Source organism: Canis lupus, chromosome 21 (assembly GCF_048164855.1).
Source record: "Canis lupus baileyi chromosome 21, mCanLup2.hap1, whole genome shotgun sequence".
NCBI classification, from domain to species: domain Eukaryota; kingdom Metazoa; phylum Chordata; class Mammalia; order Carnivora; family Canidae; genus Canis; species Canis lupus.
In genome coordinates this window covers 14,850,588-14,866,968 of record NC_132858.1, presented here as the reverse complement: position 1 = coordinate 14,866,968, position 16,381 = coordinate 14,850,588, and the positions used below count along the sequence as shown (strand labels likewise).

Below are 16,381 nucleotides of genomic sequence, written 5' to 3'. Positions count from 1 at the left end.
ACATGCTTATGAGTAAGGACAATATAGAGGAGAGTTATCTCCACAAGGAAGCTAATGGAACCTGGGAGCAGATCTCTGGACACTAAAGCTAGCCCACCAACAACTCCCTATTCTGGGATAAAATGCCCTTAACACCGCTGCAGTAACAAATGGGGAAGCTGGATAGAGCAAGTGTGAGATGTTTAAGCAAAACTTATTTCAAAAGCTCTCACTAATGATGGATCCCACTCTGGTGCTCTGGAAGGAGAAGGGAGAACCCAATGCCAGGGACCAACAGACACATCTCTGTACAGAGCTTATGATTCCTGAGGAAGAGCTCAGAAGCTTGTCTTCAGAAGGTGATTTCACAACCAGGGATTTGAATATCATATGGTGCTAACATTTCTCATGTTCTCAGGACTTCATATCAGGTTAAATCTTATTCCATATGAAGGCCTTTTAAAAATAAATGTTTTGCCATAATAAACAAACAGATAGTTAAGAGAGCAAAGTGGTGGTTGCCGGTGGTAGTTGACAGAGGTGGTTGTGGGGGAAAGAGTGAAATAGGTAAAGGTGATTAAAAAGTTCAAGCTTTGTTATAAATAAATCAATCAAGGGAATGAAAAGCACAGCATAAGGAATATAATCAATAATATTGTAATATTGTAGGGTGACAGATGGGTGACTACACTTGTCTTGGTGAGCACTAAATAATGTACAGATCTCTCAGATCACTATGTTTTATACCTGAAACTTCATAACATTGTATGTCAATTACCCTTCAATAATAAATTCCAAAACATAGATGTTTTACCAGAATTTCCTTTGAATGACCACCTTGTAGATGGAGGAGTATGTTTAAAATATCAAACTTATCCTTTTGTTTAAAAAGTAGTTCCCATCAAAGATGGGATGAAAATAGGATAATGATAAAATAAGAATGATGATGCTCATGATGCTGATGATGACAGCTTATGTTTTGAGCACCTTCTGTGAACTATGTCCTAACCTGCACACTCATTTGTATGCTTTGGAGGCAGTAAATTTATGTCCTTATTTCTTTCCTTAACTCTAGTCTCAAACTGTGGAACTTACCTCTGTTTAAAACATTTATTTGAACATAATGGTGAACCTGCCCATGGAATGGTGTGAACATCAATGAAACAATGCCAGTATAAATAATTATGATACCTTATTTTTATTTTTTTATTTTTAATTTTTTAAATTATTTTATTTACTAGGTGCAAAGTGCTTTGTATTCACTTTTTTTGTTATTGAGTTCTTACTATGGCCCAATAACTGCAACAATCCTGATTTCCCCCATTTCATGATTTAGGAAACAATGGGTTAGAGAGGTTAATTATATATATATAGCTCAAGATCAATTAGCTAAAATTTTCCTACCTCATAATTCAAATCTAAGCCTGTCTGATCCAAAGCCTTTGTGCATTATCAAATCCATTTGTATCTGCTCAATACAGCCGGAGAGCAAATTAAAATTTTTACATTTCTCTTCAATCTTTGAATTGAATTTTCTTCTTGGAACCCTTTGGGTCTTCATTGTTTGGACCAATTTGAAGGTGGATTTACCTTCATAGATAGGCCAGGCTGAAAATATAGAAGTCTGCAAAGACCAGTTAGTGACTAGGCAATAATCTGTAACTCCATGAATGTTTTGATTCCCACATAACAGGAAATTTTTTTGAAACTATCTTCTCCTCCGTTGGCAATAGTTTGTACATAAAGAAGTGACCTGTGGCTTATTGCACTACTTTCCCCTGATAAAGAAATATCAAATATTTTGACATGAATATGTGCTCATTCTGCTGTCATCCACTAAAAAAGAAAGGAGGAAAAAAACTTCATGAGGGAAGAAAGTTCAAGACAGAGGAAAAGGTGTTTTTTTTAAAGTAGATTGCCAGTAGCCACGTAACAGTAAGCACTGGAGTAAAATTCGCAAATACAGTTCTGTTTTTACGCCACAAGCTTATTTTCAACAGTTTTTAAATTTGGAAGCTAAACTATTTTTAGCCTTTCTTCCTCTGTTGCCCACTGGCATGGAAGGGCCAACCAACATTAGATGCCATCAACCTGTCAGGTGCTGTGCTCTTCATGCACATTCACCTTTCACAAGGGCATATACTAAGAATTAAAATACCGCTTTTTGGACAAGGAAACCTATGATCAGGAAAGTTTAAGATAGCTTTTAAGCTGAACAGAAAAATCAGTTAGCCCCAGAGAGGACCTTTCAGGATAGCAGAGCCTTAACCAAGTTTATAGAACAAATCGAGGGAGGAGTGGTGGGACAAGAAAAGGGAGGAGGTGAGGGAGGAGGAGAAAAGGAAAAGACAACCAGGATAACCAGTTATCTACCAAAACACTGATAGGGACTATCTCTGGGTAATGGCTTATAGATGGATTTACACATGCACAATTGTGTGTGTGGGCTCACACATGTGTGGATTGCCCACCTTTGTTTTCCTAGATTCTGAATTTTAAAATAAATGTGTATTTGGGGAGAAAGGTGTTTTACCCCAGACTCCAAAATGGAGATACTGCTACCTTTGTAAATAAAATTAGCAATAATTTTTAAATCATATAGAAAATTTCTGGTGATATTTACTCATGTGTTTATTCTAGCAAGTTGAAATTTTTCAAAAATAGGGAGCATTCATAAGTTAGTTGGGCTGTTGTTAACCATGATTCAGGCAACAAAAAACAAGCATTAGGATCAGTCCATTATGCTAATTGATATCTTAACTTTACTAAAAGGTGCTTGTCAAATTTCAAAGAAGTAAGTATGCTTTTCTAGAAAGTCTCTGGAGATAAAATTGTGGGACATTGTGGCGATTGTGGGAGGAAAATGATATTTTTTAATAAGCTTCATCGTGACTTCATATTTATTAGTTGATTGGAAAATTGGCTCAATGGCACTTTTATTTTCCAACAATAGAATACGAATAGGTAGAGAACTGAAGGTCTCCATTACACCTAGTTTTATTAACTAGACTATTGGAATGTGACAAAATGAAAGATGATATTAATTTTTCCTAGGAACTTTGAAAGTTTATTTTTGTTAGACTACATAGCATTTGGGAATAAAATAAGAACTACTTCCTGATGAGCTCCTGAATTTATTGGTTCTTGGAGACTAATTGTTGAATATTTGTAGTAGACAGATTATTTTTCATATTAATTCCTAGTTTGTTTTTTCTTAGTGTAAAAAGTAGATATGGTGCAACAGGATGAATTACAGATTATTTTTGAAATAAAGGAGAAGTTTATTATAAATTATAGGAGCCTCCTAACTCTTAAAGAATGAAATCTGAGAAGGGATGGATCAGAATGCTTTTTTTTTTTACATTTTTTAAATTTAAATTCAATTTGCCAACATATAGTATAACACCCAGTGCTCATCCCATCAAGTGGATTAGAGTTCTTAAAAGCAGGAAAAGAATGGGGCAAATGTGGACATACATTTCAGATTCCAGAACACAGGCATCCCTTGGAATATGAAAAAAAGAGTAAAGAAAAATAAAAGGAAATGCCACTTTGCATCACTTGCCCAAAAAACTAAGCCAATCTACTCTAAGCACAGCATGTATTTCACACCTAGAAGAGATAGAAAAGTGTAAGAAGGCAGTCTCTGTATGCAAGGTTAGGAAAAGGTTGAAGAACAAATCAAACAAAACATGCTGTGAGTAAATATGCCAGAACCTGGATTCTGAATTTGACACAGATTTCCTAATTTAATTCTCACAATAACACTTTAGATATGCATTATATTTATTTTTATTTTAAAGACAGACACCAGAGGTCAATAGAACTTCTGTCACTTAGGGGCACCTGGGTGGCTTAGTGCCTTAAGCGTCCAACTCTTGCTTTAGATTCTCTCAATCTCCCTCTCATCTGCCCTCTCTCCTGCCCACACATGCACACACACATGCTCTCTAAAATAAAGAAATCTTCAAAAAAAATGAGAAGAAGCAGAAGAAGGAGGAGGAGGAGAAGTAGAGGTGGTGGTGGTGGTGGTAATTTGGTTACTTATTCAAGGTCATGCTACAAGTAAGTGTAGGAAATAAAACAGAAACTCAGGTTCATCTGCCTCCAGAGCTAAAGTCTTATAGAATAGCACCTATGCCAGGGATGTCATACAGGGTGATGAGAAGGAATAGAAGCTCTGCCTAGATGGACACAGACTGCTGTACACAGCTAAGCATGAAGTGATTTGCCTTAAGTTGTATTTTGCCTCATATTTTTACAACTCAGTTATCACATAGACTTGAATGATACAACATGGGTTGCTATTGAAAGATATGGATGATGGATTAGAAATTTCTTCATTTCTAAAACAGACGTAATAATCATTTGTGCCCTATATGTCTCATACAGATGTATTATCATCAAATTATGGAATTCTAGGAAAACACTAAGCCATAAAAATCTACAAAGATGGACACATAGGTAAAATGGAATAAGGTGATATTCAATAATAAAAACAAGTTTTAGTTTGTTACACTTACAGAAATAAACCCATTTTTGTTTCCTGCTTTACCACTCATTTTACACCTGCAGTTTCTTACTGAGTGAAGAGCTTTCTTATGGCATCTTTTACCTCTTCATTTCTCAGAGTATAAATGAGTGGATTCAACATAGGTGTCAAAATACCATAAAAAAACTGACACTATTTTGTCTATGGACAAAGTAGCCGATGGCTGCATATAAATAAATATACAAGGCACAAAGAACAGGGCAACAACAGTGAAGAGAGCCCCACAGGTTGACAGAGCTTTACGTCTCGCCTCCACACCATGGTACCTCAAGGAACGCAGGATGACAGCATAGGAAGCAACCAGCATGAGGAAGTTCAACAGGCAGATCACACCACTGTTGGCGACCACCAGCACGCCGATGACATACGTGTTGGTGCAGGCGACTTCCAGCAAGGGGTACAAGTCACAGACAAAGTGATTGATCACATTAGGCCCACAGAAGGGCAGCTGAAGGACCAGGAGGAGCTAGACCAAGGAATGCAGGAAGCCTCCCAACCAAGCCACCCCCACCAGCAGGGCACAGAGATGCCTGGTCATGATGGTCGTGTAGTGCAGGGGCTTGCAGATGGCCACATAGCGGTCATAGGCCATGACCATGAGCAGAATGATCTCAACACCTCCCAGAAAATGGGCTCCAAAGAGCTGAGCCAAGCAGCCCTCAAAAGAGATGGCTCTCCCCTCACACAAGAAGTCAGCAATGAGTTTAGGAGCCATAGAGGAAGAATAACAGGTGTCAATAAAGGACAAGTTGGCCAGGAAATAATACATGGGGGAAGCCAGCATGGGACTGGAGGTGATAGTGACCACAGTGAGCATGTTGCCACACACCGTGGCCACATAGATGACCAAAAAAAAACACAAAGAGGACCCGCTGTATCTCTGCATTCTGTGAGAATTCCAGCATGAAAAATTCTGTGATATTGTGTGGCATTTCCATAGAGTCCAAGAAGAAGGAGAATGCACATATGCTATTGCCTATAAAGTCAAGAGAAGAACATTATTTTAACAGAATCGTAGGAGGGAAAAAGTGTTGCAAGGTTTTCTTGGGACACCCCCACTTCCCTTTGTCTCTCCTAAATTCTTTCTGTTCCAAAATTTTTATACCAATTCACTCTGTCAACTACTAAATGTGATCATGTGACTATTGTTTAAACTTTAGCAACACTGGGCAGTAGATATCTAAGTTATTACATGAAAATATTAATTGAATTATGTAAATTTTAAATTAGTTTTGTTACTCCTGACTGAACACGTGGCAGATTTTCTAATTCAGCAAGAGTGCACCTCTGACAATTTTCAGGATGGTTCCTCATAGATACTATGGCACTTGAGAAGACCATGAATTTTTAGGATCTCCTGAAATTTCTGCATATGTAGTCCATACCCTTTGAATTAAGTCTTTCTTCTTGAACTTTTCAATGAGGTTTTCTATACTTTCTGACGGGGTCTCTGATGGTAACAGAAACGGATGTAAAACAAACTAAAGCCTGACTGAGAGGACGTGAGTGGGAGAACTGGAGACCTCCCCAACTTCCCAGTTCTCCCCCTGCTCATCTCCTTGATGAGATGAACCCAAGCTGTGGGCAGCATCATCTCCAGGAAGCCAAATTTACATTACTCTTCCTATTTGCCCTTGACATTTTACATTTTTCTGCTTTTGCGCTCTATTGGCTTAGTGCAATCGTTCTGCTTAAAAGCTAACTTGTCCCTCTACATCTACAGGAAGGACTCAGAGCAAGAGTTTGATGATCATCAGTGAAAGATTCTCTTAAATAAGGAGTATCTGGCTGTTTACTAAAGGAAATACAGGGGCAGGGAGAGCAGATACCCCATCTTAACCAGCTATAAATACATCTGGTAGAATATTCCCTCTCACCTTTTATTCTCATAATGATATGGAAATGCCTGGGCCTATCTGAGTTTTAAACAAACAAAAAAATGACACTAACCCAACCCACCACCAACCTATTGTTTTTCTGGAAACACAGGCCTCCTTAATAGCTGAATCTTCCAACTTGCTGAAGATCTGTATGATAAGAATTACGGGAGAGTCACTAAGTGTCAGAGAAAGAGACACCCAGATATAAGAACACTGGGGAGAAGATTCCGTGTTGATCAGCAAGTTGCCCCATTTTTCTCTCTCCTAGTTTTAGTGCAAGACAGCAAATGTAGGTTCTGCAAATGACATGTCCGATGGGGACCTTAACAGAGTAGAACATTATGGCCAAAAGCACAAACAGTGTGATAAGGGCAAACACCCGAGTACTATGTAGTTTTTGACAAGCACTATCCCTAACTGCTTTATATATATCAGCTCCTTAAATCTCAGGTTATCTCCATGAGGTAGATCACTGCTTTTATCCTCCTTTTGCTCAGCAAGAAAGTGAGACACATATTAGCAACCCATAGAAGCATAATCAGCTAGCTAATAAGTGCCAGAGCTGGCACTTGCACCCAGGTGGTCTTGCTACAGATTCTGTGGGCTTCAGTGCACTAGAATGTCACTTAAACTTATCTCAGTTTGAATCCTTCCTCTGCCATTTGTTGGCCATTTAACCATGAACAACTTCTCAGAGCGTCAATGTTCTTGTCTATAAAATGAAACTAAAAGAACTGCTACACCGTGTGGTGCAAAGAGGAGTAAATGAGAACGTGGCATGCCAGAGTGTCTGTATGGAGCCTAGATGTGATAAACATTCAATAAATGGCATCTCTGAAATCACTATCATCAACACCATAGGCAGCAAGCTCTTTATGTGGCATAAGGACCCAAGGACCTAAGTGGATGAATTCAAAATTAACTTAGTTATTTTTAAATAGCTAATTATATTCAAAACCATAATATTATAAATACAAAAAAATGCCCTAATACTGATCCTCATATAGAACACAATATAGAAAAGCACAGAAGTTAGCCAAATAATGAATTTATACAACAAAAATAGAAATGTTAAGCTGACTCATCTCTACAATCTGTGGGAGCATGAAAGAAATTATTTGTTAAAAGCTATTCCCCAAAAAAGAAGTCTCCTGTTTGAGTTATCTATGAGAAACAAAATTATTTTGTAGAAAGTAATGAGGCTTTTAGTAAAATTATTCTACTGCAGTTTTGGGTTGCATTTTTCTTTCATTTAATTTTAAAAACAGACTATAGAAAACTTACATTGACTGGATCTGAGGACAACAGGTCTCCAAGTGTTGTGTTGTGCTTTGTTTTTACACCCTAATACATGGACAGATGGATCTAGAAGAGTTCTTAAAGGATTATCCAGACCAACGCCAAGCATATCCCAAATTTCACTGTTTCATGTGATTAAACTCCTGGATGAGATTAGAATTGTTTTATCCACTGAGATAAAGCACAGACTGGGAAGGTGCTACTGATTACCAAAACTCATCTGAGCTGAAGGTTTCTTAGACTAGTACAAGGTAAGAACCCAAAAGATGGTCATTTATTTACAAGCCACTGGGAATTTGTTCTGTCATCCATTTCCCCTTTATCTGCTTAAGAACCTGGTGGCATTTACAATCATGGCTTCCAATTGACTATTTTAAAGATGGTGGATCTCAAACTCAGAGAGATTAGATGCACTGGTCCAAGGTCACATGGAAGATCTATGCCAGAGGTGCAGCTTGAACCCACGTTCAGCCTATCCCCTTTCCTTTTTTTTAACTCAGAAGTATTTATTCCTTCAAGACTATCTATATCTTTAAAAATAGTTTATTATAACATTTCTTGAAAAACAACTATGTAGTTAGTATTAATAAAAAGATATGATACAATAAGTGGCCAGTGCTTGGTTACTTTCATTTACCATAGGAAGAAAAATGGGCAAATATAAGTGGAGGAATATTAAGATCCACAACTATAGATGCTCCTTCAACATAAAGACCCACAGCTTCAACATAAAGTTAAAATACCTGCCAGGATACTTTCAAATTATTGAGAATAACACTTTCCACTAGCCTCGGTATTTAAGTATAACACTCTCCACTGTTATTCATTTTTCTGAATATAGGTCAAAGGCCTTAAAAAGGCATTATGAGTGAAAGAAAGCAGGACCGGATATGCTTCCAACCCAAACAGCAAGAATGCTAAACAACAGCAGGGAAGTAAGTGAAATGACAGAGTTGCATGCCACACTTTCAAAATACTGCAGCCAAGAAAAGAGAGACAAGAGTGGTATGGATGTGCATGGCACAGACCCTGCCTCGGCGTGACACTCCCACATACACATCCCACTGAAGTACCTGACTCCACTTTCCTTCCCTGCCCCATCCACACCAATCTGGAATGAGGCTCACTGAGAAGGGAAGTTGTAATCCAGAGGGGAAAATTTCTAGAAATCCTGTGAATGCAGAATGCCCTACTGACCCCCTGAGGATCTCTGTAAAGGCAGGATAACTACCAGGAGTCTTCACATTGTCTTTCCCATATGGGCCTGTCCCCTTTCCAATGCAACCATAACCTTCCATTATCTGCCTTCTCTTGAAGGAGGAGCTGACTTGCTAGCTCCCTTTTCTGCTAAGGATATTCACCAGCACAGTCTCAGAGAAAAGCTTTCTCCTTCCACTAGACAGGGCTTTTATAAGGGAGTTGGGAATGATAGCACAGGGACTGTCAGTGCCATGTGCTTCTGCCTTTCCAAGGGAGACTAATTCTCTCTCACAGGATCACTTGCGGAAGCAGTGCTGGAGCTTGTGCCTCCTTCACAGATCAGAACAAGGCTGGCACCATCATTTAATTAGTCCCCTGAATACTGTTTTGGTCTCACAAGGAAGGGACTCCTGTGCCTCTTAGAAGTGCCCAGTGTCCTTCTAGTGTCTTGAGAGAGAAACTATCAATCATCAAGAGAAAAGGAGAGTCGGGATATTTCAGGGACTCAAACTGGGGGGTGTTTTTAGAGAAATTGCTGACTGAAAAACAACATCAGGAAGGATCAACGGCATTTATTGGACATCTTCTGTGTTTTTAGACACAGGTCTTTCATCTCCCCGCTTAAAGCAGAGAGAAGAGGATGGCTGTCCTTTATCCATGCCTCTGCTGTGTAGTGCACCAAAAGATCAAAATGATATGAATTAGAATTGCACTTCCACAATTTTAATCATTCAATAGGGATTTTTTTCAGACCTTACCTAATAAAAGATAGCACCTTTCTAAATGTCAGGAATACCATAGTGAATGAAGCAAACATGGCCCTTGGCAGCTTGGAATTTGTATTCTAAATGGAGTAGTAGTCCCTAAATAAATGGAATCAAATAAAATGTAATTGCTGGGTTCATTTTACACATTTTAAATGCTGACAGATATACACATATTTGATACTTATTGATGGAGGTAGCAAATTTTCTCCATAAAATATGAAACCATTTACCTTTCTAGCACTCTTGCCTTCTTGGTACATGCTCAGCTATTCCCCAGGACTGAATGAAACCTATTCTAAGCCTCCTCCCAACCTGTTTAGTGAAAGCTTCTAGAAAGAGTCACAAAATAGGGAGAATTTAGTCCACTAAAATTCAAATCATCACCTTTGAAAGGTTCATTAACATTGCCCAGGAATCCTACTCTGTTTCTACAATCAATACATTTTCCCAGTTACCCTCAAGGACCATTTAAAACCTTCACTTTCTTCAAAATTCCCTTCCCCAACTTCCAATCACTACTCTTTATTATTTATTTATTTATTTATTTATTTATTTATTTATTTCCTTCCTTCCTTCCTTCCTTCCTTACTTACTTACTTACTTACTTATTTGAGAGGGACAGAGAGAACTTGAGCAGGGAAAGAGGCAGAGGGAGAGAGTCTCAAGCAGATAGCACACTGAGCACATAGCCCAATGTGGGGCCTGATCTCATGACTCTGAAACCATGACCTGAGCTGAAATCAAGAATTGGATACTTAACCAACTGAAACACCTAGGCACCCCACTACTCTTCATTTTAATTTAAGAATTTCCTAAGTCTTGTTTCTTAGAACTACAATGCAGTTCATGAGTTTCTTTCTTCCTTTTCTCAGTTCTCCTTCACAGAGTGGGATCTGTGTCATTCTGGATGGCTCCTCCCGCCTTCCCCCAGCAGTGTTTCCCCCAGTAAATCTCTTGCACATCTACTCTGCCTTAGCTTCTGCTTCTCAGAACCAGGAATAATGTAGAAAATATTAAGAACTCTTACAAATCAAGAAAATAAAAACAATCACATGAGATTGGAACAGCACTTCAGCAAAGAATATACCCAATGGTCAGTAAATATCTAGGAGGGTACGACTCCTCTCTTTTATCCTCTGAGAAATAGGATACAGAATCACAATAAAATACCACTGCAATGCTACCCTACATGCATAAAATTAAAAGGAGAGTCGATATCAAGAGTTTATTATCAGTATGGAGGATTGGTAACTTTCATACGCTGCTAGTGGAAATGCATAATTGTTTTCCAAGTATATATTGGATATCCATAAATATGCATATAATTTATGACCCAGAACCCGATTCCTGAATATAAAACCAAGACAAAGATATGCAGCTGTGCATTGGAAGACACATCACCAAGATTGTTAACAGAGCTATTTGTAGAAGCATAAAACTAGTAACAACTTAAATGTCTATAATTAATAGAATGGGTAAAAAAAATGTTGTAAATTTATACAACAGACTTATAGAATGAAAATAAGTGAATGACAGATATAACATGACTCAATCTCACAAGCACAATGGTGAGTCAAAGAATCCAGATACCATGATTTCATATAAGATTGCTGTATTTAAATTTTTAAATAGACCAACCTAGGGGTGTGTACATAGGTGATAAATGTATAAAAGTATGAAGAAAAGCAAAGAAGTTTTATCATAAAAGTCATGTTAGTGTTGACCTTTAAGGGAAAAAAAGAAAAGAAAATAAGGGAAAAAAAGAGATATGATTTGAAAGAAATATAAGGAATCCTGAGAGGGCTAGAAATCTACTTCTTGAACTGCTTCATGGTTTTACAGGTGTTCCACTCTATAAATCAAAGATTTTCTTTCTCTTGGTTTTTTTTTAATTGTCTGATTATGGTGTGTCTCCAATGGATTTCTTTAGGTTCATCCAGTTTGAGATTTGCTGAACTACCTGCACCTCTAAATTTATATATTTTACCAAATTTGGGAAGTTTTCAGTCATTATTTTTTTTAATTTTTTGAGCTACATCCTTTCTCCTCTTTTTTCTGAAATTCTAGTAACATGAAGGTTAGACATTTTGACATTGTCCCACAAATCCCTGAGACTTTGTCCAGTTTTGTAAATCGTTTTCCTCTCTGTAGTTCAGACTTGATAATTTCTATTGATCTATCTTCAAGTTCACCTTTCTTTCATATTCCTACAGTGCCACTGAGCCCAGCCAGTGAATTCTTTATTTTGGCCATTGAATACTTCAGTTCTCAATTTTCAATTCCATTCTTTTTTATAGTTTCTATTTCTTTGCTGACACTTCCTATCTTTCCATTTGTTTCAAGTATGCTTGCCCTTACTTATGCGATCATGATTATAATGGTTGCTTTAGTCTTTGACTCTGCTGATTTTTTTTCCCACTTGCAGGTTGAGATTTCCTGCTTCTCTGTATGTTTAGAAATGTTGGCTTGTGTCCTGGATGTTTTGAATATTATGTAATATCTGATCTTTTAAATCAAGAGTGTTGAATTTTAAATTTTAGCAGGAATTAACCTTGTTAGTTTCAGGTTGCAATTTCCAACCCATCTTCTGTGGACTGTGATCCCAAAGTCAGTTCAGTTAGCAAATCCTTTGCAGTTAGCAAATCCTGTGCGCCACCCAGTGGCCAGTCTGGGACTTGAGTGGTGCTCTACCCTATAAAGCCATTCTCAAAGACCTTGGTATGCTGATTAAGTTCAGATTCACACATTCACAACTCTGAGGTGGAGAGTCATGGAATTCATATACAATTTAATGAAATGACTTTCTTGAGTGCCCTCCTCTCATTGATATCCCTGGTGCTTTTTAGCTCTTGAAACCGCTTTAGTTTCTCTCTGTGCTGCGTGCTTCTGAGTCTATGACCAAGTTTCAGGAGGACAGAGGCAATAAGAAGGATTTGTCCCAGGCTCCTGAGATCACAGCTCCAATAGTCAAATAAAAATATCCCCCTCCCTAAAATATTAAGGCACCGGTCCAACCGCCATTATTGTCCTTGTACTGCCTTTCTGCCAGAGGACTGACTGGGGTCTAGGACAGGAGAAAACAGAAAGAATAGGAATAGAAGGAGGGAGAGGAAAAAGAAAGGAAGAGATTCACCCCCTCATTCTCTGGCCCGCTTGTCTGACCAGCAAGAGAAAGTTTCTCTTAAATAATCCTAAAATCTGTATGGAACCAGAATGGATCCAGAAAAGCCAGACGACTATTGAAAAAGAAAACCAAAGCTGGTAGCATCACAATGCCAGACTTCAAGCTATATTACAAACCTGTAATCATCAAGACAGTATGGTACTGGCACAAAAACAGACACATATATCAATGGAACAGAAGAGAGAACCCAGAAATGGACCATCAACTCTCTGGTCAACTCATTTTTGACAAAGTAGGAAAGAATATCCAATGGAAAAAAAGTCTCTTAAATAAATGGTTCTGGGAAAATCAGCCTCATGTAGAAGAATGAAACTGGACCATTTTCTTACACCATACACAAAGATAAATTCAAAAAGGATGAAAGATCTAAATGTGAGACAGGGATCTATCAAAATCCTCGAGGAGAACACAGGGAGCAACCTCTGACCTCGGCCACAGTAACTTCTTTCTGGGCACATCTCCAAAGGCAAGGGAAAGAAAAACAAAAATGAACTATTGGGACTTAATCAAGATGAAAAGCTTCTACACAGCAAAGGAAACAGTCAACAAAACTAAAAAGCAACCTACCGAATGGGGAAGATATTGGCAAATGATATATCACATAAAGGGCTAGTATCTGAGACCAATAAAGAATTTATCAAACTAAACACCCAAAAAAACAAACAATCCAGTCAAGAAATGGGCAGAAGACGTGAACAGGCATTTCTCCAAAGAAGACACAAATGGCCAACAGACACATGAAAAAATGCTCCACATCACTTGGCATCAGGGAAATACAACTCAAAACCACAAGGAGATAGCACCTCACACCATTAGTCAGAATGGCTAAAATTAGCAAGACAGGAAACAAAAATGTTGGAAAGGATGTGGAGAAAGAGGAACTCTCTCACATTGTTGGTGGAAATGCAAGCTGGTGCAACCACTGTGGAAAACAATATGGAGGTTCCTCAAGAGGTTGAAAATAGAGCTACCCTTTGACCCATCAGTTGCACTGCTAGGTATTGACCCCAAACATACAGATGCAGTGATCTGAAGGAGCACCTGCACCAAATGTTTATAGAAGCAATGTCCACAATAGCCAAACTATGGAAAGAGCCAAGATGTCCATCAACAGATGAATGAATAAATGATGAATGAATAAAGACGTTCCACACAAGGAATATTACTCAGACATCAGAAAGAATGAATACTTCCCATTTATATTGACATGGATGCAACTGGAGGGTATTATGCTGAGTGAAATATGTCAATCAGAGAAAGACAATTATCATATGGTTTCACTCATATGGGGAATATAAGGAATAGCACAGAAGATCATAGAGGAAGAGAGGAAAAACTGTGTATAAGAAGTCATAAGAGAGGGAGAAAAACCATTAGAGACTCTTAACTGTAGGAGACAAACTGAGGGCTGCTGGAGGGAAGGTGGGTGGGGGGATAGCATAATTGGGTTGTAGGCATTAAGGAGGGCACATGATATGAGGAGCAGCTGATGAATTATTGAATTCTACATCTGAAACTAATGATGTACTATATGTTAGTGAATTGGATTTAAATTAAAAAGAGAAAAAAGGATTCTCTTGGAGCTCTTCCTACATGTACCCAATGCATACTTCCAGGTCAGACCAAGTCATATAGAGAAGGGGGGGAGCTGAACCTTCAAATCTGATCTTTCTGAATAGGCCTACTATCATTCAGTCTTCAAAGTGTTCAGATGGCTTCTCCGTGCATTCTGTCTAGGGTTCATAGCTGTATCTCTGTGGGAGGGAGAAGGTGGACTGTGCTTACTCCATCATGGCTGGGACTGGAACTCTTCAAGATGGGGAATATTTTGAAGTTGAGCTAAGAATATTTGCTCAAGGATCAGCTGTAAGATGAGGGTGGAGGGAAGGGAAGAGAGAGAGAAGGGTCAGCATGACTCTAAAGTTTTGGGCTGAGCCAAAAGGATGATGAATGAAAGACTGGGCTAGAGAATCCTACCTAGAAAAGGAATATACATATAGCTACATCTCCTCGACAAAACTACAGCAGATAATGGAGCCGAATTGGTACCTCCTGACTCTCATTCACAATTTCCATGGAACACTGTAGGTGCTTTATATTGAGGAATAGATGCAATGAGTTTCACCTATAGCAAAGAGCTAGAATGTAAACAAAGCGAGACAAGGAGCAAGTGGACCCATCCCATTGACTACAGAAGGCAGAATGCTTAAGCCTCCAAGACTTACCTTTTGGGGAAAAGGATGCCATACTCAAGAGAAAGTGTCTTCACCATGGATAGAACTGTTTTAAAAACTGAAGTCTCAAGATTAGATTAGAAAAACAGACTTGACTAAATTAAGTTCTCTGTTCTCAGGTGAAAATGAGAGTTCAGAGAAGCATGGTACGTTTCTGCAGGTCTAGTTATGTGTCCATTATAAACATACATACGGACAGCTTTATGCCTTTTCAAAACTTCTAAATACAGTGTGTATTCTTCTTTACAGTTGAGTAAATAAGTAAAACATTTCTCCTCCAATCACTATTTATCAACCTTAATGTAGAATAGATTTAAGTGCTAAGATGTGGGCCACTTGAAGGCACCCTGAGGAAACTACTTCTCCAACCTGCAGACCTCTATACATTGAGTTTTCTAAGCACAATGAGCACCATGGACCACTATACCTACTCCATGTGATGATGGGAAGATGTAAAATTAGGTAGGGTAAAGAAATTCAGTGGTAAAAACCTTAGGAAAAGCACTCTGAGTTGGGTTGTGCTGGAATGGGACAACTGCCCCACTCTCATTGGGTGACATATACAATAGCTAATAAAAGCACCTCAAACGTTGCTTGCCAGAACCTTCTTATTTTAAATCATCTCCAGGACCCTAAAAGAATTGTAATCACTGATAGATATATATTTGAGAGCTGAAAAATACTTTAGCACTATGTACTGAGATAATTATATGGTTTTTCTCCATTGGTCTATTAAGAGGAAAACCCATTATATTAATAAACGTCCTAATATGGCTTTCCAGGGACTAGGTCCTTTTCTGAAGATAGGATTTGTGTGTGATTCTATTCAGTGTGATGTCCCAGAATCTAGAACCACATCTGGGATGTTGTTTTTTTGTCAAGGAACCAGCTTGAGTTTGTTTATGAGTTACAATATATTCTGTTTTTAATGTGTCTGTAGTTTGGAGAAATCATGTATGCTTATTATACATTAAAAATAAACACAAGTAAAAGTTCAAAGTAAAACAGAATCATACCACAAAGTACTGTTGGCCTTATAAACCTACTTGCAAACACACATCCCTATCCAGAACTGAACAAGCAGATTATAAAATTTTACATCACCAGACCACATGATGTTTCATTACCTGATATTTTAATTCCATATCATGTCATAAACACTTTCTATGATAACAAATAATGATAAATGCTATCTTTCTTAAACAGATGGAGAAAATCTTCATACCATGGAACATAAAATCGTAGGGGAATGTGTAAGCTACCAGCATTAGCTGGAAAACAGGGAA

The 16,381-nt window shown here is 38.2% G+C and overlaps 1 pseudogene; it reads right to left on the bottom strand.

Moving 5' to 3' along the window:
* Positions 1-4,558: 4,558 nt before the first annotated feature.
* On the bottom strand, positions 4,559-5,469 carry LOC140613321 (olfactory receptor 4C3-like; annotated as a pseudogene).
* Positions 5,470-16,381: the final 10,912 nt, after the last annotated feature.